The sequence below is a fragment of the Aegilops tauschii genome, chromosome 5 (genome assembly GCF_002575655.3).
Source record: "Aegilops tauschii subsp. strangulata cultivar AL8/78 chromosome 5, Aet v6.0, whole genome shotgun sequence".
In the NCBI taxonomy this organism is placed as follows: domain Eukaryota; kingdom Viridiplantae; phylum Streptophyta; class Magnoliopsida; order Poales; family Poaceae; genus Aegilops; species Aegilops tauschii.
Genome location: NC_053039.3, coordinates 408,932,643 through 408,957,546, shown reverse-complemented (window position 1 = coordinate 408,957,546; position 24,904 = coordinate 408,932,643).

Below are 24,904 nucleotides of genomic sequence, written 5' to 3'. Positions count from 1 at the left end.
GAGCTGCTCCTGCTGCTGCTATATGATGAATTGCTATGAGTTGCTGATGGTATATGATGAATTACAGACTGCTGCTGCTGTACGATGAGTTGCTATGAGCTGTTGTTGCTGCTATATGATGCTTTCAGGTGGTGCTGCTATACGATAATAACCAGCCACTTGGACCATCGAATTTCAATAAATAATTGTTCTTCATTTAAATGTGGGTCATGCGTTCTTCGTTTAAATTAGGCAATGGGATCTCTATGGAAAACATTGACCAAATTAGATTGTGCCAAGTAGATGGTATCTTTGTATTTGCATTTTGAGCAAATAGTGATGGTCTGTTTTCCTATCATATTAATTACTGCACTGGGTTCAATTTTTGATGTTTGCAAGTCAAATTAATTTCCATATGGGCAGCAAAATGAAAAAAATATAATGCAATCTAGACTTTCCACTGATCATACCAAAGATAAGCTGAAAACGCAATGAAAAGAACTGGTTGGCTTATTACATGGAGCTTATATTCACAGGTGCTTATTTTCTTAGGATAAATCGTAATAACTGTCCCTAAGAAACTTGGCTAATAGAACTGGCATACAAAGAACATGTCACGATGATTGCAATGGAGGAGTGACGTACCATAGCACACTGTATAGGCTCACCGCTGCCTCTCCTTTTTTTTGCGATGTTCCATGAAATTGCCACATACATCTTGTACTTTTTCATTGTGTAGCCCTATCTGCAAGTTGACACGGCTAATTTCAGACATCTCTTCATGATACTACATTGCATATCCCTTGCGCATATTTAAACCACCAATTAACGATTGTGTGCGTACCATAAACTAGCCATGACTCTGTATGCTGGACTCGCAGGCACTCTAAGGGAGCCTAATATAGTGCACTGGAATTCCTACATGCCACCTATGATTTTGTGTAATGTACTGCCCCTGTTCCTAAATATATGTCTTTGTAGAGATTCCAGTATGGACCACATACAGATGTATATAGATGCATTTTCGAGTCTAGATTCACTCATTTTGCTCCGTATGTAGCCTATAGTGGAATCTCTAGAAAGACTTATATTTAGGAACGGAGGTACGAGGTAGTATTATGTATGACATCTACATATCTAATTTAGCAGCCAGTAGTAGAAATCATTGTCTGCACAAAGGGATTACTGGTCGAAAATCCTAGCAAAGCACGCTGGCAGGCACCGAACAATACAAGAGAGAGAGACGCGCTTACAAGATCATAGCAATGCCTCAGTCTAGGATCTTGGTTGGCCAAGCTGTTAGATCCAGAAGAAACATCGTCCTTGTAGTTTTTTCCAGCTGCATAACAGGTAACAGCGACCGGTTAGTATATTTGAAGTACATCGGGCAGGTGATGCTGGACGAGTTTAAAGGTGACAAGTACCTAGGCCGTGGCGGGTGCTTGGCATCTCTCCAGATGGTGGGAATCAGGTTAGAAACGTCGAGGGTGATGACGCTGCGCTGGCTGTCGGGGTCCGGTAAGGAGATCTAGAACCGTCGAGTAGGGTGTTTGTGGAGCGGCTCCGGTATGGTGGACTACGGTGTGGGCGAAGCGGATCTGTGGCCGTGGACGAGGGCGTAGGTGAAGCTGCTCCGGTGGTTGGGTTAAGGATGGTGTCGACGACGCGGATCTGCGGCCGTGGACGGGGCGTCAGAAGCTGCTCCGGTGGTTGGGTTAAGGATGGTGTCGACGATGCGGATCTGCGGCCGTGGACGGGGCATCAGAAGCTGCTCTGGTGGTTGGGTTAAGGGTGGTGTCGATGATGCGGATCTGTGGCCGTGGACGGGGCGTCAGAAGCTGCTCCGGTAGGTTGGATGAGGGTGCGATGAAGCGGATCTGAGGCCGTGGACTTGTGAGTTGGCAAAGCGGCCCCGGTAGGGTTGAGAATGGTATAGGCGAAGCTGCTCCGGTAGGGTTGACGATGGTGTCGGCGAAGCGGCTCCGGTAGGGTTGAGGAAGGTGTCGGCGAAGCGGCTCTGGTAGGGTTGAGGAAGGTGTCGGCGAAGAGGATCAGAGGCCGTCGACGGGGGCGTCGGTGGGGCGGCTCCGGGGGGTGTGGACGAAGCGTCTCCGGTGGGGAGTACGAATGAGCCGCTGCAGATGCGCGGCGGTTGACGAGAGTACCGGCGAAGCAGATCCGGCGCCGTGGACAAGGCCGGCACTGAATGGGCTGTGGTACAGTGGTGGATGAGCAGTCTACTTGTTTCTAGGGGAGGTGGGAGGGGTAGATGCGGCCGCAGAAGCAGATCCGGCGAGGTGGACGCCGATGGCAGTGAATGGGCTATGGTACGCCGGTGGATGAGCAGTCTAGGGTTTCGAGAGGGGAGGGGAGAAAGGGCGATGAAGTACGGACGGCGTGATGTAAGATGCTCTGGTGTTGTGGAGCTAGTCGTTTTTGCGGGAGGGGAGAGGAAATGGGGGTGCCGTGTAGTGGGGGAACCGGAAGAAACCAAAGCAGCCCCGACCTATCATGTAGATGAGGGCGGTATTGTAACTGTTGGTCTCCGTGCACCAAGGACAAAAGGGGGATTTCGCATGCTAAAGACTAAGGTGGCGGAAATTTTAGAAGGAGGCGGGAGATTTTGCCGCCCGCGGGATCGTTCGTATCTAGTTTCAACTAATTTTGGACCGTGCTAGCAGGAAGGTCATGCTAGACTGTGTACACGGGGCACGCGTCAGCAGTTAATAACTGGTGTGAAGTTCACCCCAGAAAAAAAGACAATAACTCGGGATGATGCGCCGATAACTTGGACGTTCACACGGGCGCGGCCAATCGTACGGGTGTAGTGGCGCGTTCACAAAAAAAGGGATCAAACGCTCAGCCTATGTATTTCTCGTGTAAATAGATAATTTAGTGCCATTGGTTATTTACTTTAAACATAATGCATTGACGTGTTAGTGTAGAGGCGCACAAAAAGAAATGGATATTGTAGTCAGCTACTTAAAAGTGTTACCTCATATGCTTACATAGCCTCCATTTCATAAATTGCGTACCCGTTGAATTCATATATGAATATTACATATATTACTTCAAAATAGAAACTTAAATCATCCAAGACTAATGAATTTGAATGCAAGAGTAACAATGGTGCATATACATGATAGCTACATTGGTTGTTTGAAGAAAGATCACTGTAACTTTGGCATGCACAACTGAAAAGGTTTATTTAAATAGAAAAAATATGATATGTGAGTGTCCAATCTTTATAGCATTGAATCGATATTGTACCTTTGGCCACGATACAAAGTAGATATTGACTTATGTTCAAGCGATGCACGTCCACGATCGCTAGATAGTGATACGTGAATGAATTGTGCAATCTCTCTCACACGCATACATATCTCATTTCCTTGTGGGCATCGGAATCACACACGCGCACTTCGTGTATTTCTCTCCCTCCGTCAGGGTTAAATTCATCTTTCTACCCCGTCCTACAAGTCTGTCACACAGAAACACACACGCTCTCTATGTCTAACATGCCCACCCCTTTAATTCCGCCCACCCACAGCCACTAATGTCTCAAAGTATAATAATGTCTCTCACACATATGCTATCTACCTATCCCTTAATATAGCTAGATATGTGTCACACAAACTCCTTCTCCCTACTAGCAAGATGCCCATGCGTTGCACGGAACATCAAGATGCATTTGTATGAGAAGTTTATCTTGTGGGAGAAAAGGATGAATGAGGGAATGCCTTATTTACAAATGCGGAGAGGGGTGTGGGTATCTTTTTGCAAAATTGCCATAGTTTCCTTCCTGTCCGTCGGATATAAATCGGATGGCCTATATTGCAGGATGGCAGGAACACCATCATCACCAACTCTGTTTTTTTATAAGAGTAGAGATATGTGAGCGTCACTGCCCCCCCCCCACACACACCCACACTTCCCAACACCGAAGGAGTAGGGTGACACCTCGATCTTGATACTAATCTATCGACTGGCTTCTCTCTCAAACATACACACACACTACCCGGCACCGAAGGAGTAGGGTGGCACATCGATCTTGATAATAATCTATCTACTCCTCTTTCAAACACACACACATACACACACACACACACTCGCTAGTTGTGCCTCTGTGCCTACCGTGCACACTCTCGATACGTCTTTCTCTCCCTCCCCCCCCCCAACAATGACAGCAGAAGGGTGACAACTCGATCTGATCATAATCTGTCAATTGGTTTCTCTCTCAAACATTGTGTCTCGGTGCCTCGCTCGGTAGCCCCCTCGATATGTAGACTTCTCACGCGCGCACAGCTGTAGTGACGATGACGCTGAACCCAGTGTGCCTTGTTTTTACCGGCCTCATGTGATAGTTTTCACCCTGTTTTCTGATAATTAACAAGGCAACCTTTTCTTTGTTACTACTAGTGAATCTGAAATCATTCGGGGCAGACATAAAATATATCACTTCAACCCAATTATCGCAGCAACTATTTTAAAAGAAATTAGCTAGCTGCCCGTGCGTTGCACAGAACATCAAGATGCATTTGTATGAGTAGTTTATCTTGTGAGAGAAAAGGTTGAACGAGGGAAGGCCTTATTTGCGAACGTGGAGAGACGTGTGGGTATATTTTTGCAAAATTGCCATAGTTTCTTTCCTATCCGTTAGATACAAATCCGACGGCCTATATTGCAGGATGGCACGCACACCATCATCACCAACTCTGTTTTCTACTCCCTCCGTCCGAAAATACTTGTCATCAAAATGGATAAAAAGAGATGTATCTAAAACTAAAATACGTCTAGATACATTTCCTTTTATCCATTTTGATGACAAGTATTTCCGGACGGAGGGAGTATTTGTCTTTTTAGAGATTTCAACAAGTGACTATGACCGGACCTTACCAACATACTCAAAAAGTAGTCCATAATTTTGATGTTACCCTCTTTTCTTGGCGGTGCAGTGCCATCTGGATACCTCTTAAATAAATCAAGGACAAATCTAACCCCTTCCTGAAAAGACATACGGAGCAAAATGAGTGAATCTACACTCTAAAATATGTCTACATACACATCCGTATGTGGTAGTCCATTTGAAATCTGAAAAAGACAAATATTTAGGAACGAATGGAGTATATATAAGAGTAGACATGGAGATATATTTCCAGCATGGTCTACAACAAAAATGTCCTGGGCTGGTTAGCGTCGGATGCTCGCAACGCGATGACATGAGTTCGAATTCTGTCTTTTAACTTTATATTTTTATATTATATATTACTCTACTTATTTAATATATACTTCTTTCGCTACTGTACTGACAGTGGAACCCACAGAGTACTTAGAATACAAGATTAAGGATGGACTTGTTTCTTTTTAACTTTCTGTACGAAGCTGTAGCCACCCTGCAAGTCACGTGTACACTGTACATGCAATTAACTTTTTATAGAGGGACAATCATACACGCAATTAACTCAAATGGATTGGTTGTCACTCTATTATTTCCAGCATAAAGAGCATCTCCAATGGCAGCCGGCAAATTTCCTCCCGCTTCCTTAAGCGGAGGACGACATCAAACGCCAGCGGCATACATTTTTACAACTCTAACCAACCAGATGAAATTCGTGCAAACACGGACTGATTTCATATAAGCATGAAGGATTTCGTATAAAAAAGCCGGATCTTCATATAAACATGATGAATTTCATTACATTTACATGAACTAAGAGGTGCCAATCCGGCTCTCCTGTATAATTAATAGTCCCTCCGTTCGGAAATACTTGTCCTAGAAATGGATGTATCTAGACTTATTTTAGTTCTAAATGGCCGCCTGCGGATCCCTTTGTCTTCCTCATGTCCGTCAGACACTTGCGGGGTCGACGAAGGTCCTCGGAAGAGACGAAGCAGCAAAGAAACCACCTGAATCCGCGGTCGTCGCCTCGGCGGTGGCCTTCATGGGTCCCAAGTGGCGGCGGCCTCCTGTGTTCTACTTCTCCTCGATGATGGCGGCGGACACAGAGAAACTAGCCACCGACTCGTCGCTCTCCACGCACCCGGCTTCTGTCTCTACCTGCATGGCGCTGCCGCAGGCACGGGAGGCGCGCCCACAGACACGGGAGGCGCGGCCACCGCAAACACTGGTGGCGCGGTACGACGCGGCAGGGACGGCGCCCGTACCGGCGTGCTAGCCGCCGTGCCGGCGTGGAGCAACTCGCCACTCCTCATCGAGCTGAACTGGAGCGGCGAGTTGCTGAACCACGCGCCTGCTTGGGGCGGCAACTGGCTCCGTCGGGCCAAGCGAGGTTGGTGAAGCACCGAGCGGCCTCGCCCGTATCCGGAGGGCTCGGCTGGCCAGCCAGCCGGGTAATATGCCGGAGAACGGCTCATTGGAAGCCATCAGAAGAGTGGAGAAAATGGTGAAGGAGGAGATGGGGGAGCGGCGGAGGGGTGCGATTCTTGCCCGCTGTCTGTCTGGCCTCGTGTAAATAGAGGACGGACGGTAGGAGCTTGGCCGGCGTCTGGCCTCGTTTAAACTGAGGGCGGACGGGAGGAGCTCGGCCGGTGTTGCGTTTAATTCCGGCCCGCTCATGAACGGACGTGTGGCAGGAGTAGGATTCTCGGTTTGCATGCGGGTTTAACGGAGGGGTTTAATGGTGGCGCCCGGCGTGCAGCGGGCGGCGCAGTACTATTCGATTTAACAGCAGTAATGAGCCGTCAAATCACAAAGGCCCTCACCTCTCGTGAAACCGACCGAGCTAGACTGCCCCGCCCTCTAGCCTTTTAAAAATGTATATACTCCACTTTTGTACAGTAGTAGTATTGATGGATCGCGCCATGGAGCAAAACTTGAAATTAAAAAAAAAGGTGGTACATATAGAGAGCGCTCGTCGCCAAATTATGCATATAGTACTATTAAAAAGGCTTGTCACAATAATGGTGTCCAGCACAAGTGCACAACCCACCCCTCAAATAAAACTAAGCACCCTGGAATTCTTTGACAAAACTAAGCACCCTGAAATTCTTTGACAACTAAACTGTTGGCTATATGATGTTGGCCATATATATTGTACGTATATAATGTGAAGAAACGAGTGGTAGTACTATACCAACTAAAAGATGAAATGTAAGAAATACTAGTATGTACGTACTGAAGAGTTAAAGTAACAAGAAGAAACATAACATAGTTCTGCTGGGGGCTCAGCACAACACACCCCTCAAATTAAATTAAGCACACCTGAAATTAAACTTTGCAACTATTCCGGTAGATACTGCATTAGAACCACCATGAGCAACGACACTGCCACCTTACTCGGAGTCCTCGTCCACGTCCTCGACTTCGTCCTTGTCCCTCTTCCTCTTGGCCGATACTTCTTTGCTTGAACTACACACTTGGCTGTTGCTCTTCATCCAGCCCTTGTAGATATTGAAGCAAAGGTAGCCATCCATTGCAGCTTAGTGGATGTGGTCTATATCTAGTGCATTCCGCTGCCATGCATGAAAATGAAACGTGTATGGAGGTTTCTCCAGTTTACCGTATGAAGGATGAACCATGGCTCCTGCCAGGGTCAGCATTGAAGGCTGACGAGAGGACACCAGCTGATTCTTCTGGAGGTCGAAGGTGTTGCCTATAACGAGGCCTATCCGACACAGGACTTCTTTGTCATTACCAAAGTCTACAGTAACAAATTTGACTAGGTTGCTCTCGAGGAAGTCCTTAAAATCCTGGCACTCAAAGTCGGCATGGCATATGTGGTAGACCAAGCATAAGTCATGCACGCAAACCTGGATCACGGCGGGCTTCTTCCTCTCTTCGTCCTTTAGATCCTTCTCTCGTCCCACGACTGTGGTGTACTCAACATCTAGCCCAGCGACCCACTTATCATCTGAGTCTTCGAACATGCGTCTGAAGCGAGAAAGGCATCCTTTCACCATCGCGGAAGAACGGGTGTAGATGACGTCGAACTCATCGCCGGTGATGGTTCTAACCTTGTACTCACCGCCGATCAGGGAGATTTGGGACGCCATGGATTTGGGAGGAGGGTTGGGATTAGTGGAACTGCCGTAATGTGAATGGACGGGACGAATAGGAGCGAACTGCCGTAGTATTGAAGGACGTGCGGGGACGGGTAGGAGCGAACTGCCAGCGTGCGAACGGCAGGGTAGTGGCTTTCCATTCTCCCATGATACGGGCTTCCGAGAGCCCTTGGATCTGAGATCGAATGGTTGCATGGCCTGATTCTAGACCTATGGGTGAATATCCTATCATGGAGGGTTATTCTGCAAATTTTCAGCAACTTAGCATGCGACCGTTTGATCTCAGATCCAAGGGCTGCCAGCAGCCCATATCGTGGTCGCGCCTACCACGACCATCGCGTCGCTCGTGCGGTCGCGCCCTTGGAGATTTAACACGATGCGTTAGGCTATCTGATGTTGGCATGTCATACATAGTCATCACTTAGTCACTCATACTACAACAAGGTTTTGGCTATAAGGTTGGCTATAAGTGTATTTTTGTTACTTCTCTCTATCTCTTTCTTCGTACTCCCTCCGTCCCATAATATAAGAACGTTTTCGACACTAGTGTAGTGCCAAAAACATTCTTATATTATGGGACACAGGGAGTACAAGTATTTATTGCATTTGCCAAGGAGTGACCTCTTCCAATGAAATGGTGTTGCTAAGTTTGCTTCATTTAATTAGCTATAGACTCAAAACTGTCTTTTCACCTAGGTACACGCGCTTAGCACCGTTTCTTCCTTGGGTCACCAAACTAGTCTCTCTCTTCTTGATTAACTTGCCACATCAGACTTTACGCCTATGTGGCAAGCTTAAGCACCTGTAGGAGCAAGTAAGTACAGTAGTGCGCTTTACATGGCATTTTTGCATATGTGGAGGAAAGAGAGGCAAGGAAAAAGTGGAGAAGTGGGCTCTCATGCAAGAGCCAGCCTCTACTACATGGTGGAGCATTGGGAGAGGCACCTGTATGGAGGTGGTCAGGAATCGGGAGACTCACGCCGGTCGTAGCGCCGCAGTTAAAATGATAATGGCAAGTCAAATCACGGGGCCCCACCTGTCCAGCAGTAACTTGCTGTCAAATCACACAGCCCTACGTTTGCAGCAGCCTACTCCCTCGTCTTCTCGCGTCTCTGTCGAACCGACTAGGCGGAACAGCCCCGCCTACCGCGCCGGAAAAGCCCGCGCAGTATACTCCCTCCGTCTAGGTGACCAAGGTGGAGAGGAAAATGAGAGAACTTAATGTTTAGTATTTGCTAAGGCTGGTTGTAATGGTACTAGCCTTAGCAATTTTGATGAGGTGTCATAGAATTAAATGAAGAAAGAGAGAGAGTTGAGTACTATGTGTCATACATGGCAATAAATAAATTACTACATGATACTAATATATGATACATGGTGCAGGAGTACTAAGTATTATTAATACAGTTTTGCTAGAACTCATCTAGATGAGATATAATTTGATCTCATTCATCTTTTATAGCCATTGGATGTGATGCTATATAAGATGCGTGTGTGCTGACGTGGGTTGTATTTGTTCTTGTGCAACGAACTGACCACTGCATGTCATGTTTGATAATCTCAAGTCATTAAAAGCATACAAGCCCCACATCTCTTCTTGGTTGATTCCTCTATTTATGTCAAAAAATAAGAAACAACGTGAGAGTTAATGCACCACGCCTATGTGTTTACTATTTGGTTTTCGTAAGATGACTTAATACTCACCTAGACGGAGGGAGTATTCGATTTGACAGCGGGCGGCGCAGTTCCCGATACGGCTTTAATGCAGACGAGGGAGGGAGTAGCGGTTCCCGATATGTTGAACGGCCAATGCATCCTCCTTCAATTAATGCATGAGGGAAGTAATGGGAGGAGGTCCGGGAAAAGAGGCTGCACGATGTGAATGCAACGCAGTTTGCCCTCATTGCCCTCATATAAAGGCGCCCCTCCATTCCAATGCATCTACCACATCGTACGCACCTAAGCATTTGCCTAAGCACCTACACTAAGCGCAAAAGAGCTCACTCCAGACCCATGGCGGTGATGCGCGTGAGCGGCCAGCGGCTGCGCCAGATGGTCCACGACTCCGGCCTGCGGCATGGCGCCGAGGATCGTCTCCAGACGGTGTTGGAGACCGGCTGGTGGATGGCTGCCGTCGACGCCAACTACGACTCTCAGTTGGACCAGATGATCGTTGCCCCCAGCAACAAGTTCACCGTCCTCAAGAAGCTCGCGTACGACATCGCCGTACTCCTCCAGCCCGCGCACCCGGGCTCCTCATTGCCTGCCACCCTAATCGGCCTCCATAGCCGAAACCTCTTTCAAGCATTGGTGGCCCTGCGACTGCCCGCCGATGCCACGAAGAATGTCCACCTGGAGGTCGCGCTCGCCGCGAGGCGCCTCGCCCTGCAAGAATTCATCGACCTACACATCCACGTGTACGAGCAAATCGTGTACATATGTATCTACAAGGCCAGTGAGGATGCTACGACGTTGGCCTTCCTCAACCGGCTGGAAGCCTTGGATGCCTTTGCTGAGAAGCACCTCGACCTCGCCACAAAAGCCGCCACTCCTTAGCCGCCGGTCGGTGGCCCGGCGCACTAAGTTGAGGAGGAGGAGGTCGTAAGTTCATGGATCCATCTTTCTTCTTGCCTTCTGTAACCACCGCTGCGATCGCATCATCGTGGCCTTAATTCTTATTGTGCTGTTGCATTCTCTTTCCAGTTAATACCGACATGTGCGATCCCTTTGCTTAATTATATGCATCACTGTAACTAGTACTCCATCCGTCAATTTATAAGTTGTGCTTACCTTTTCCATCAACTTCATGCAACGCGCGGGCATCTTGCTAGAAACACTAGAATATGTCTATATAATCCGTATGTGATAGTCCATTTGAAATCTCAAAAAAGACAAATATTTAGGTACGGAGGGAGTAATATATTAGGAGTATATCAAAACAATAGTGATTTCTTTCAAGTTTGTGAACAAATACTACTATTCTACTACTTTGGATCCGTCGCAACGCACGGGCACATTGCTGGTAAAAGGAAAAGGCCTGCCGCGTTCGCGTCGCACCCCCACACGCCCGGGAATCGGGAGTACAACACGGCCCGTCCAGCACGACACATAGCTTAGGGAAGGCGTGTTGCCTAGCATTTTCACGTTCATGTGGGACCGCCGTTGAGCAAACCGACACCCCGCCCGCCGCCGGGTTCGAAAACAGAAACGAGGGGAAGATCTAGTTGTAGCATGGAAGCCAAGAAATTTGGTGTCAGACGGGGCTCGTTGATAGAGTAGGAGCATTCCGTACTAGTACTACTCCTACTAGTACCAAGTTTGTACTCCTAATACTATATTACTAGTACTACCACTATACAACTAGTAGGTACGTGCACGGCACAACATCAGAGGAACAAAAAACGGGAAGATCTTGTTTTGGGTGATTTATCTTTTTTTCAATCAACGTAGTATGAATAATATGATGTGGGGGGCACCCATGAAGCTTATGTGGCTTGGTTGCATGGCTACGGAAGGTTAGAGAAAAATAAATAGATAATGTGTTTAGAGTGCACTCCACTAAATAGATATACTTTGGATCCATTGCAACGGACCGGCACATCTATATCTATACCCCCTATATAGTGTGTGAAAAACTTTGAAAGTTGGTCATTGGATGAAGCCAATCCGACGGTACAAAGATGGCAAATCCGAGGACTACTGGCCGTTGGATATCATCCACCAGATTTTGCCACATGTATAATCTAGAAGACTCCATGATTCAACTTAATTCATGACTAACTTTGCCACAACTAAGCTTAGGCAAAGTTATTAGTTCTTCAAAATGAGAGCCACAAGTTGGCAAGCCTAAGGGAATCTTGCCACTTTTTTTGTGTGTATGTCATGTGGGGCCTTAGTGTGGCTTGCCTAAGGTGTGGCTTGAACCAAACACTCGCCTAAGCTAATCAAACTTGCCTAAGCTTACATTCCACCAGATTTTGCCACATGTTAGAATCCAGAAAGCTCCACATGTAGAAGCATAATGCACAAACCACCAGAATCTCATGCGTGCAATGCACGTGTACCTTACTAGTACTAGTTGGTAGTAGTAAGAAACAAATTCCAGTTTTGGCACGAGCTCGTACTGCGGGAGCACCACAAGGCCTGCCGCAGGAGTTACATTTCCCTCTCGGGGCCCACGGGAGTGGCTTAGTGCCCGGCCTATGAGTCAATGACATGTGGACCTTAAATGCGGCTGGCCCACATGTCATTCTCATGGTGGTGGCGTGGTTCGTGACTCACTCGTTTGAGATGAACTGGCCGGTGGTGGCGTGGTCATGGCGAGGGTGCCACAGCTGGGCGTCGGGGCGTTACGAGGCGTAGATGGCCACACCAGCGGGTACTACCTGTAGTACATAAGTACTCCAGCTGAGGATTGATGCCCGGGACGAAATGTGTCACAGCCGCTGGATGAAAATTCGATGGTGCGGGAGTACGGATCGGAGCACAGCAGCGGAGCAGGCAAACCGCGTCCAATCGGGTGTGTCTGTGGTAGAAAGTTGATGGTCGCCGCAGTTCAGCTGGCCCGCATGTCATGCACACAAAGGCAGAGGAGCGGTGGGGCCAAGAGGGATGAGGGGCACGTCGGGGGGATGAGGATCCCCTGACGCGAACAATCCTACCATTCTGTCACTAACATGTGGGACCCATAGGCGTGGGTCCCACCTGTCAGCGAAGGAAAGCCAGGGCAAGGCAGTGATAGCCACGTCAGAGGATCCATGTCCACGTCGGGGGACGTCGTGCCGTGGGTTGGAGCGGCGTCGTGGGAATCGCGTGTGGGTGTGGCAGTGGTAGAAACAAGAAACTTGATGGTCGCCGTGGTTCAACTTCCATGGACAAGTTGTCATGTCTGCTGACACATGTATATCAAAACTAGAGTGTTTATATTTCTAGCACGTGAACAAGTATTATTCTACTACTTTGGATCCATTGCAACGCATGGGTCAGCACATTGGTAGTAGTAGTGTCCATCTCTATCTCTAGAGGCCTTCCCTCATTCATCCTTTTCTCTCACAAGATAAACTACTCATACAAATGCATCTTGATGTTCCGTGGAACGCACGAGGATGTTTCCTTGGGGGTCTCTCTAGTGCAGCGTGGCCGTAGTTGCAAGTTGACGCCCCTTGAGATGCCGATGTTGAGGGGCACTCGGATTTCCTCCGATGAGCAGGTAAGATGAGTTTGATCACGTAGTAAATGCATTCTAAAGACTACTTCCGTGTCCATTTCCTAATTCTCCCCCTGCCCACTGTTTCACAGGTTAGGCTCGGTGCGAGTGGAGATTGGCTTGCATATGTACGGGAGGGTACCAACATCAATTTGCACAACATTTACAATGGTGACACCGTTCCCGTAGAACCTTTGTCCAACATTGGGATCAGCCATGCAACGGGCCACCGCATGAATTGGTACGATGGAACCACGGTGAGATTGAATAAGATAGCACGAACCTTGCACATGGCGGTCAAAGGCGGACCATGTTGTCTGCGGCCGATTTGTTGCCGTACGAGTAGGAAGACGCTGTGCTCCTTTCTAACCTCATCTTCGCGGTGACAAACCAGGGGACTTATTTTGTATGGGACACATCCTACGTTATACTCCCTCTCTCCCAGTTTATTTGTTTTGAATCTTTTCGTTTTATAAGTTTCAAATTCAAATTTAGAGCTCCCCATCACATGTTGAGATTACAATGTCCATTAAATCGTTGCGTGCATGCATAGTAAAGAAACAAATCTCGAGTTTCGCACAAGTTCGTGCTGCGGGAGCACCACAAGCCCTGGCGCAGGAGTTACATTTCCCTCTCACGGCCGTCGGGACCGAGCTTCAGCGCCTTACTACACCTACCTTTGAGTCAATAACATGTGGACCCGATAGGTGACTGGTCCACATGTAATGCTCCCGTAGGCAGAGGGGCGGTGGGGCCATGAGGGGTGAGCCGCAGGTCGGGGGACGTTTGGTTTCATGGGTTCGAGCGGCATCGTGGGAGTCGCGGGTGGCTGTGGTAGAAACTTGATGCTCGCCGCATTTTAGGTGGCCCACATGTCATGCACACAAAGGCAGAGGGGCGGTGCGGCCGAGAGGGGTGAGGCGCACGTCGGGGGGCGTGGTACCGTGGGTTGGAGAGGCGTCGCGGGAATCGCGAGATGAAACGTGATGGTCGCCGTAGTTGAACTTCCATGGACAAGCTGTCATGTCTACGGACACATGCACTGAAGGAAATATGCCCTAGAGGCAATAATAAAGTATTATTTATTTCCTTATATCATGATAAATTTTTATTATTCATGCTAGAATTGTATTAACCGGAAACATAATACATGTGTGAATACATAGACAAACAGAGTGTCACTAGTATGCCTCTACTTGACTAGCTCGTTAATCAAAGATGGTTATGTTTCCTAGCCATAGACATGAGTTGTCATTTGATTAACGGGATCACCTCATTAGGAGAATGACGTGACTGACTTGACCCATTCCGTTAGCTTAGCACTCGATCGTTTAGTATGTTGCTATTGCTTTCTTCATGACTTATAGATGTTCCTATGACTATGAGATTATGCAACTCCCGTTTACCGGAGGAACACTTTGTGTGCTACCAAACGTCACAACGTAACTGGGTGATTATAAAGGTGCTCTACAGGTGTCTCCAAAGGTACTTGTTGGGTTGGCGTATTTCGAGATTAGGATTTGTCACTCCGATTGTCGGAGAGGTATCTCTGGGCCCACTCGGTAATGCACATCACTATAAGCCTTGCAAGCATTGTGACTAATGAGTTAGTTGCGGGATGATGTATTACGGAACGAGTAAAGAGACTTGCCGGTAATGAGATTGAACTAGGTATCGAGATACCGACGATCGAATCTCGGGCAAGTAACATACCGATGACAAAGGGAACAACGTATCTTGTTATGCGGTCTGACTGATAAAGATCTTCGTAGAATATGTGGGAACCAATATGAGCATCCAGGTTCCGCTATTGGTTATTGACCGGAGACGTGTCTCGGTCATGTCTACATAGTTCTCGAACCCGTAGGGTCCGCACGCTTAAAGTTACGATGACAGTTTTATTATGAGTTTATATGTTTTGATGTACCGAAGGTTGTTCGGAATTCCGGATATGATCACGGACATGACGAGGAGTCTCAAAATGGTCGAGACATAAAGATTGATATATTGGACGACTATATTCGGACACCGGAAGTGTTTCGGAGAAGTTTCAGATAAAACCGGAGTGCCGGAGGGGTTACCGGAACCCCCCCCGGGGAAGTATTGGGCCTTAGTGGGCCTGAGGGGAGAGAGAGGGCAGCAGCCCAGGAGGTGGCGCGCCCCCTCCCATGGGGAGTCCGAATTGGACTAGGGGAAGGGGGCGCGGCCCCTCTTTCCCTCTCCCTCTCCCTCTCTTTCCTTCCCCCTTCTCTCTTCCTAGTTGGACTAGGAAAGGGGAGTCCTACTCCTACTAGGAGGAGGACTCCCCCCCCTCCTTGGTGCGCCCCAAGGGCCGGCCGGCCTCCCCCTTGCTCCTTTATATACGGGGGCAGGGGGCACCTCTGAACACACAATTGATATACGATATTTTAGCCGTGTGCGGTGCCCCCCTCCACCATATTACACCTCGATAATATCGTAGCTAGAGGAGCTTAGGCGAAGCCCTGCGTCGGTAGAACATCATCATCGTCACCACGCCGTCGTGCTGACGAAACTCTCCCTCAACACTCGGCTGGATCAGAGTTCGAGGGATGTCATCGAGCTGAACGTGTGCTGAACTCGGAGGTGCCGTGCGTTCGGTACTTGATCGGTCGGATCGTGAAGACGTACGACTACATCAACCGCGTTGTGATAACGCTTCCGCTTTTGGTCTACGAGGGTACGTGTGTTGGGGAACGTAGCAGAAATTCAAAATTTTCTACGCATCACCAAGATCAATCTATGGAGTAATCTAGCAACGAGGGGAAGGGGAGTGCATCTACATACCCTTGTAGATCGCGATGCGGAAGCGTTGCAAGAACGCGGATGAGGGAGTCATACTCGTAGCGATTCAGATCGCGGTTGATTCCGATCTAAGCACCGAAAGAACGGTGCCTCCGCGTTCAACACACGTGCAGCCCGGTGACGTCTCCCACGCCTTGATCCAGCAAGGAGAGAGGGAGAGGTTGGGGAAGACTCCATCCAGCAGCAGCACGACGGCGTGGTGGTGATGGAGGAGCGTGGCAATCCCGCAGGGCTTCACCAAGCACCGCGGGAGAGGAGGAGGAGGGAGAGGGGAAGGGCTGCGCCAAAAGGAGACTTTCTCGTGTGTGTATGGCAGCCCAAACCTCAACTATATATAGGGGGGGAGGGGGCTGCGCCCCCCTTAGGGTTTCCACCCCCAAGAGGAGGCGGCCAGCCCTAGATCCCATCAAGGGGGGCGGCCAAGGGGAGGAGAGGGGGGGCCCACTAGATGGGCCCTAAGGCCCATCTGGACCTAGGGTTTGCCCCTCCCACTCTCCCATGCGCCTTGGGCCTTGGTGGGGGGGCGCACCAGCCCACCTGGGGCTGGTCCCCTCCCACACTTGGCCCACGCAGCCTTCTGGGGCTGGTGGACCCACTTGGTGGACCCCCGGGACCCTCCCGGTGGTCCCGGTACATTACCGATTTCACCCGAAACTTTTCCGGTGACCAAAACAGGACTTCCCATATATAAATCTTTACCTCCGGACCATTCCGGAACTCCTCGTGACGTCCGGAATCTCATCCGGGACTCCGAACAACATTCGGTAACCACGTACATACTTTCCCTATAACCCTAGCGTCATCGAACCTTAAGCGTGTAGACCCTACGGGTTCGGGAACCATGCAGACATGACCAAGACGTTCTCCGGTCAATAACCAACAGCGGGATCTGGATACCCATGTTGGCTCCCACATGTTCCACGATGATCTCATCGGATGAACCACGATGTCGGGGATTCAATCAATCCCGTATGCAATTCCCTTTGTCTAACGGTATGTTACTTGCCCGAGATTCGATCGTCGGTATCCCTATACCTTGTTCAATCTCGTTACCGGCAAGTCTCTTTACTCGTTCTGTAACTCACATCATCCCGTGATCAACTCCTTGGTCACATTGTGCACATTATGATGATGTCCTACCGAGTGGGCCCAGAGATACCTCTCCGTTTACACGGAGTGACAAATCCCAGTCTCGATTCGTGCCAACCCAACAGACACTTTCGGAGATACCCGTAGTGCACCTTTATAGCCACCCAGTTACGTTGTGACGTTTGGCACACCCAAAGCATTCCTACGGTATCCGGGAGTTGCACAATCTCATGGTCTAAGGAAATGATACTTGACATTAGAAAAGCTCTAAGCAAACGAACTACACGATCTTGTGCTAGGCTTAGGATTGGGTCTTGTCCATCACATCATTCTCCTAATGATGTGATCCCGTTATCAACGACATCCAATGTCCATGGTCAGGAAACCGTAACCATCTATTGATCAACGAGCTAGTCAACTAGAGGCTTACTAGGGACATGGTGTTGTCTATGTATCCACACATGTATCTGAGTTTCCTATCAATACAATTCTAGCATGGATAATAAACGATTATCATGAACAAGGAAATATAATAATAACCTATTTATTATTGCCTCTAGGGCATATTTCCAACAGTCTCCCACTTGCACTAGAGTCAATAATCTAGTTCACATCACCATGTGATTAACACTGACAGGTCACATCACTATGTGACCAAACACCCAAGAGTTTACTAGAGTCAACAATCTAGTTCACATCTCTATGTGATTAACACTCAATGAGTTCTGGTTTGATCATGTTATGCTTGTGAGAGAGGTTATTAGTCAACGGGTCTGAACCTTTATGAACCGTGTGCTTTACGAATATCTATGTCATCTTGTGGATGCTACCACGCGCTATTTGGAGCCATTTCAAATAATTGCTCTACTATACGAATCCGGTTTACTATTCAGAGTCATCCGGATTAGTGTCAAAGTTCGCATCGACGTAACCCTTTACGACGAACTCCTTTTCACCTCCATAATCGAGAAAATTCCTTAGTCCACTAGATACTAAGGATAAGTTCGACCGCTGTCATGTGATCCATTCCCGGATCACTATTGTACCCCTTGACCAACTCATGGCAAGGCACACTTCATGTGCGGTACACAGCATAGCATACTGTAGAGCCTACGTCTGAAGCATAGGGGACGACCTTCGTCCTTTCTCTTTCTTCTGCTGTGGTCAGGTCTTGAGTCTTACTCAATACTCACACCTTGTAACACAGCCAAGAACTCCTTCTTTGCTGATCTATTTGAACTCTTTCAAAATCATGTCAAGGTGTGCGTTCTTTGAAAGTATCATCAGGCGTCTTGATCTATCTCTATAGATCTTGATGCCCAATGTGTAAGCAGCTTTATCCAGGTCTTCCTTTGAAAAACTCCTTTCAAACAACCCTTTATGCTTTCCAGAAATTTTACATCATTTCGGATCAACAATATGTCATTCACATATACTTATCAGAAATGTTGTAGCGCTCCCACTCACTTTATTGTAAATACAAGTTTCTAATAAACTTTGTATAAATCCAAAATCTTTGATCATCTCATCAAAGCGTACATTCCAACTCCGAGATGCTTACTCCAGTCCTTAGAAGGATCGCTGGAGCTAGCATACCTTTTAGCATCCTTAGGATCGACAAAACCTTTCTGATTGTATCACATACAACCTTTCCTTACGAAAACTGGCAAGGAAACTTGTTTTGACATCCATCTGCCAGATTTCATAAATGCAGCTAATGCCAACATGATTCCGACGGACCTAAGCATCGCTACGGATGAGCAAATCTCATCGTAGTCAACTCCTTGAACTTGTGGAAATACTCTTTGCCACAAGTCGAGCTTCATAGACGGTAACATTACCGTCCATGTCCGTCTTCTTCTTAAAGATCCATTTACCTCAACAGCCTTACAACCATCAAGTAGTACTCTCAAAGTCTATACTTTGTTTTCATACATGGATCCTCTCGGATTTTATGGCTTCTAACCATTTGTCGGAATATGGGCCCACCATCGCTTCTCCATAGCTCGTAGGTTCAGTATTGTCCAACAACATGATATCTCAGACAGGATCACGTACCACTCTGAAGTAGCACGCATCCTCGTCGTCCTACGAGGTTTCGTAGTGTCTTGATCCGAAGTTTCATGATCACTATCATAAGCTTCCACTTCAATTGGTGTAGGTGCCACAGGAACAACTTCCTGTGCCCTGCTACACACTAGTTGAAGTGACGGTTCAATAACCTTATCAAGTCTCCACCATCCTCCCACTCAATTCTTTCGAGAGAAACTTTTCCTCGAGAAAGGACCTGTTTCTAGAAGCAATTACTTTTGCTTCCAGATCTGAAATAGGAGGTATACCCAACTGTTTTGGGTTTTCTATGAAGATGTATTTATCCGCTTTGGGTTCGAGCTTATCAGCTTGAAACTTTTTCACATAAGCATCGCAGCCCCAAACTTTTAAGAAAATGACAACTTAGGTTTCTCTAAACGGTATCGTTTCAACGGAATTGCGTGGTGCCCCTTTTAAAGTGAATGCGGTTGTCTCTAATGCCTAACCCATAAACGATAGTGGTAATTCGATAAGAGACATCATGGCATGCACCATATCCAATAGGGTGCAGTTATGATGTTCGGACACACCATCACACTATGGTGTTCCAGGCGGTATTAATTGTGAAACACTTTCCACAATGTCTTAATTGTGTGCCAAACTCGTAACTCAGATACTCATCTCTATGATCATATCACAGACATTTTATCCTCTTGTCACGACGATCTTCAATTTCACTCTGAAATTACTTGAACCTTTCAATAATTCAGACTCGTGTTTCATCAAGTAAATACACTCAGCATCTACTCAAATCATCTATGAAGTAAGAACATAACGATATCCACTGCATGCCTCAGCACTCATTGGACTGCATACATCAAAATGTATTACTTTCAATAAGTTGCTCTCTTGTTCCATCTTACTGAAAACGAGGCCCTTCAGTCATCTTGCCCATGTGGTATGATTTGCATGTCTCAAGTGATTCAAAATCAAGTGAGTCCAAACGATCCATCTGCATGGAGTTTCTTCATGCATATATACCAACAGACATGGTTCGCATGTCTCAATCTTTTCAAAAACGACTGAGTCCAAAGATCCATCTACATGGAGCTTCTTCATGCGTTCTATACCAATATGACTCAATTGCAGTGCCACAAGTATGTGGTACTATCATTACTATCTTATATCTTTTGGCATGAACATGTGTATCACTGCGATCGAGATTCATTTTAGGTGCAAGGCCATTGAAGGTTTTATTCAAATAAACAGAGTAACCATTATTCTCCTTAAATGAATAACCGTATTGCGATAAACATAATCCAATCATGCTCAACGCAAACACCAAATCTCGATGGTAGAGGGAGCATGCGATGCTTGATCACATCAACCTTGGAAACACTTCCAACACATATCGTCATCTCACCTTTAGCTAGTCTCCGTTTATTCCGCAGCTTTTATTTCGAGTTACTAACACTTAGCAACCGAACTGGTATCTAATACCCTGGTGCTGCTAGGAGTACTAGTAAAGTACACATTCATATAATGTATATCCAATATACTTCTGTCGACCTTGCCTGCCTTCTCATCTACCAAGTATCTAGGGTAGTTCTGCTTCAGTGACCGTTCCCTCATTACAGAAGCACTTAGTCTCGGGTTTGGGTTCAACCTTGGGATTCTTCATTAGAGCGGCAAACGATTTGCTGTTTCATGAAGTATCCCTTTTGCCCTTGCCCCTCTAGAAACTAGTGGTTTTACTAACCATCAACAATTGATGCTCCTTCTTGATTTCTACTTTCGCGGTGTCAAACATCGCGAATAGCTCAAGGATCATCATAACTATCCCTGATATGTTATAGTTCATCACGAAGCTCTACTAGCTTGGTGGCAGTGACTATGGAGAACTATCACTATCTCATCTGGGAGATTAACTCCCACTCGATTCAAGCGATTGTGGCACTCAGACAATCTGAGCACATGCTCAACGATTGAGCTTTTCTCCCTTAGTTTGCAGGCTTAAGAAACTTGTCAGAGATCTCATACCTCTTGACGTGGGCACTAGTCTGAAATCCCAATTTCAGTCTTCGGAACATCTCATATGTTCTGCGACGTTTCAAAACGTCTCTCGTGCCACAATTCTAAACCGTTAGCATTACTCACTGAACTATCACGTAGTCATCAAAACGTGTATGTCAGATGTTTCGCAACATCTACAGACGACGCTGAGGTTCAGCACACCGAGCGGTGCATTAAGGACATAGGCCTTCTGTGCAGCAATGAGGACAATCCTCAGTTTACGGACCCAGTCCGCATAATTGCTACTACCAACTTTCAACTAAATTTTCTCTAGGAACATATCTTAAACAGTAGAACTAAAGCGCAATGACATAATTTGTAAAGACCTTTTGACTATGTTTATGATAATGAAGTTCATCTGATTATTGAACTCCCACTCAGATAGACATCCCTCTAGTCATCTAAGTGATACATGATCCGAGTCAAACTAGGCCGTGTCCGATCATCACGTGAGACGGACTAGTCATCATCGGTGAACATCTCCATGTTGATCGTATCTACTATACGACTCATGTTCGACCCTTCGGTCTCTTGTGTTCCGAGGCCATGTCTGTACATGCTAGGCTCGTCAAGTCAACCTAAGTGTTTTGCATGTGTTCCGAGGCCATGTCTGTACATGCTAGGCTCGTCAACACCCGTTGTATTCGAACGTTAGAATCTATCACACCCGATCATCACGTGGTGCTTCGAAACAACGAACCTTCGCAACGGTGCACAGTTAGGGGGAACACGTCTCTTGAAATTTTTAGTGAGGGATCATCTTACTTACTACCGTCGTTCTAAGCAAATAAGATGCATAACATGATAAACATCACATGCAATCAAATAGTGACATGATATGGCCAATATCATTTTGCTCCTTTGATCTCCATCTTTGGGGCACCATGATCATCTTTGTCACCGGCATGACACCATGATCTCCATCATCATGATCTCCATCATTGTGTCTTCTTGAAGTTGTCACGCCAACGGTTACTTCTACTTCTATGGCTAACGCGCTTAGCAATAAAGTAAAGTAACTTACATGGCGTTATTCAATGACACGCAGGTCATACAAAAAATAAAGACAACTCCTATGGCTCCTGCCGGTTGTCATACTCATTGACATGCAAGTCGTGATTCCTATTACAAGAACATGATCAATCTCATACATCACATATATCATTCATGACATCCTTTTGGCCATATCACATCACAAGGCACATGCTGCAAAACAAGTTAGACGTCCTCTAATTGTTGTTGCAAGTTTTTACGTGGCTTGTATAGGTTTCTAGCAAGAACGTTTCTTACCTACGTAAAACCACAACGTGATATGCCAATTTCTATTTACCCTTCATAAGGACCCTTTTCATCGAATCCGTTCTGACTAAAGTGGGAGAGACAGACACCCGCTAGCCACCTTATGCAACTAGTGCATGTCAGTCGGTGGAACCTGTCTCACGTAAGCGTACGTGTAAGGTCGGTCCGGGCCGCTTCATCCCACAATGCCGCCGAAACAAGATAAGACTAGTAGCGGCAAGAAGAATTGGCAACATCTACGCCCACAACTTCTTTGTGTTCTACTCATGCATAGAAACTACGCATAGACCTAGCTCTGATGCCACTGTCGGGGAACGTAGCAGAAATTCAAAATTTTCTACGCATCACCAAGATCAATCTATGGAGTAATCTAGCAACGAGGGGAAGGGGAGTGCATCTACATACCCTTGTAGATCGCGATGCGGAAGCGTTGCAAGAACGCGGATGAGGGAGTCGTACTCGTAGCGATTCAGATCGCGGTTGATTCCGATCTAAGCACCGAAAGAACGGTGCCTCCGCGTTCAACACACGTGCAGCCCGGTGACGTCTCCCACGCCTTGATCCAGCAAGGAGAGAGGGAGAGGTTGGGGAAGACTCCATCCAGCAGCAGCACGACGGCGTGGTGGTGATGGAGGAGCGTGGCAATCCCGCAGGGCTTCACCAAGCACCGCGGGAGAGGAGGAGGAGGGAGAGGGGAAGGGCTGCGCCAAAAGGAGACTTTCTCGTGTGTGTATGGCAGCCCAAACCTCAACTATATATAGGGGGGAGGGGGCTGCGCCCCCCTTAGGGTTTCCACCCCCAAGAGGAGGCGGCCAGCCCTAGATCCCATCAAGGGGGGGCGGCCAAGGGGAGGAGAGGGGGGGGGCGCCCCACTAGATGGGCCCTAAGGCCCATCTGGACCTAGGGTTTGCCCCTCCCACTCTCCCATGCGCCTTGGGCCTTGGTGGGGGGGCGCACCAGCCCACCTGGGGCTGGTCCCCTCCCACACTTGGCCCACGCAGCCTTCTGGGGCTGGTGGCCCCACTTGGTGGACCCCCGGGACCCTCCCGGTGGTCCCGGTACATTACCGATTTCACCCGAAACTTTTCCGGTGACCAAAACAGGACTTCCCATATATAAATCTTTACCTCCGGACCATTCTGGAACTCCTCGTGACGTCCGGAATCTCATCCGGGACTCCGAACAACATTCGGTAACCACGTACATACTTTCCCTATAACCCTAGCGTCATCGAACCTTAAGCGTGTAGACCCTACGGGTTCGGGAACCATGCAGACATGACCGAGACGTTCTCCGGTCAATAACCAACAGCGGGATCTGGATACCCATGTTGGCTCCCACATGTTCCACGATGATCTCATCGGATGAACCACGATGTCGGGGATTCAATCAATCCCGTATGCAATTCCCTTTGTCTAACGGTATGTTACTTGCCCGAGATTCGATCGTCGGTATCCCTATACCTTGTTCAATCTCGTTACCGGCAAGTCTCTTTACTCGTTCCGTAACTCACATCATCCCGTGATCAACTCCTTGGTCACATTGTGCACATTATGATGATGTCCTACCGAGTGGGCCCAGAGATACCTCTCCGTTTACACGGAGTGACAAATCCCAGTCTCGATTCGTGCCAACCCAACAGACACTTTCGGAGATACCCGTAGTGCACCTTTATAGCCACCCAGTTACGTTGTGACGTTTGGCACACCCAAAGCATTCCTACGGTATCCGGGAGTTGCACAATCTCATGGTCTAAGGAAATGATACTTGACATTAGAAAAGCTCTAAGCAAACGAACTACACGATCTTGTGCTAGGCTTAGGATTGGGTCTTGTCCATCACATCATTCTCCTAATGATGTGATCCCGTTATCAACGACATCCAATGTCCATGGTCAGGAAACCGTAACCATCTATTGATCAACGAGCTAGTCAACTAGAGGCTTACTAGGGACATGGTGTTGTCTATGTATCCACACATGTATCTGAGTTTCCTATCAATACAATTCTAGCATGGATAATAAACGATTATCATGAACAAGGAAATATAATAATAACCTATTTATTATTGCCTCTAGGGCATATTTCCAACAACGTGGACAACACTCTCCCCTCTCGTTGCTATGCATCACCATGATCTTGCGTGTACGTAAGAAATTTTTTGAAATTACTACGTTCCCCAACATGCACTGCATACCGATCACTGGAAGGAGTAGCAGAGAAAGCTATATATGCGGATAAATAGTTCCTTATAGTCAAGCGGACCCATGCTACTACTCTGTTCCAAAGACATGCACACCATCGAAATAGTCCATCTATATCAATATACACCGAGAGGGAATAATTTTTTTTACAAGAGAGGAAATAGTTCATCCATCCATAA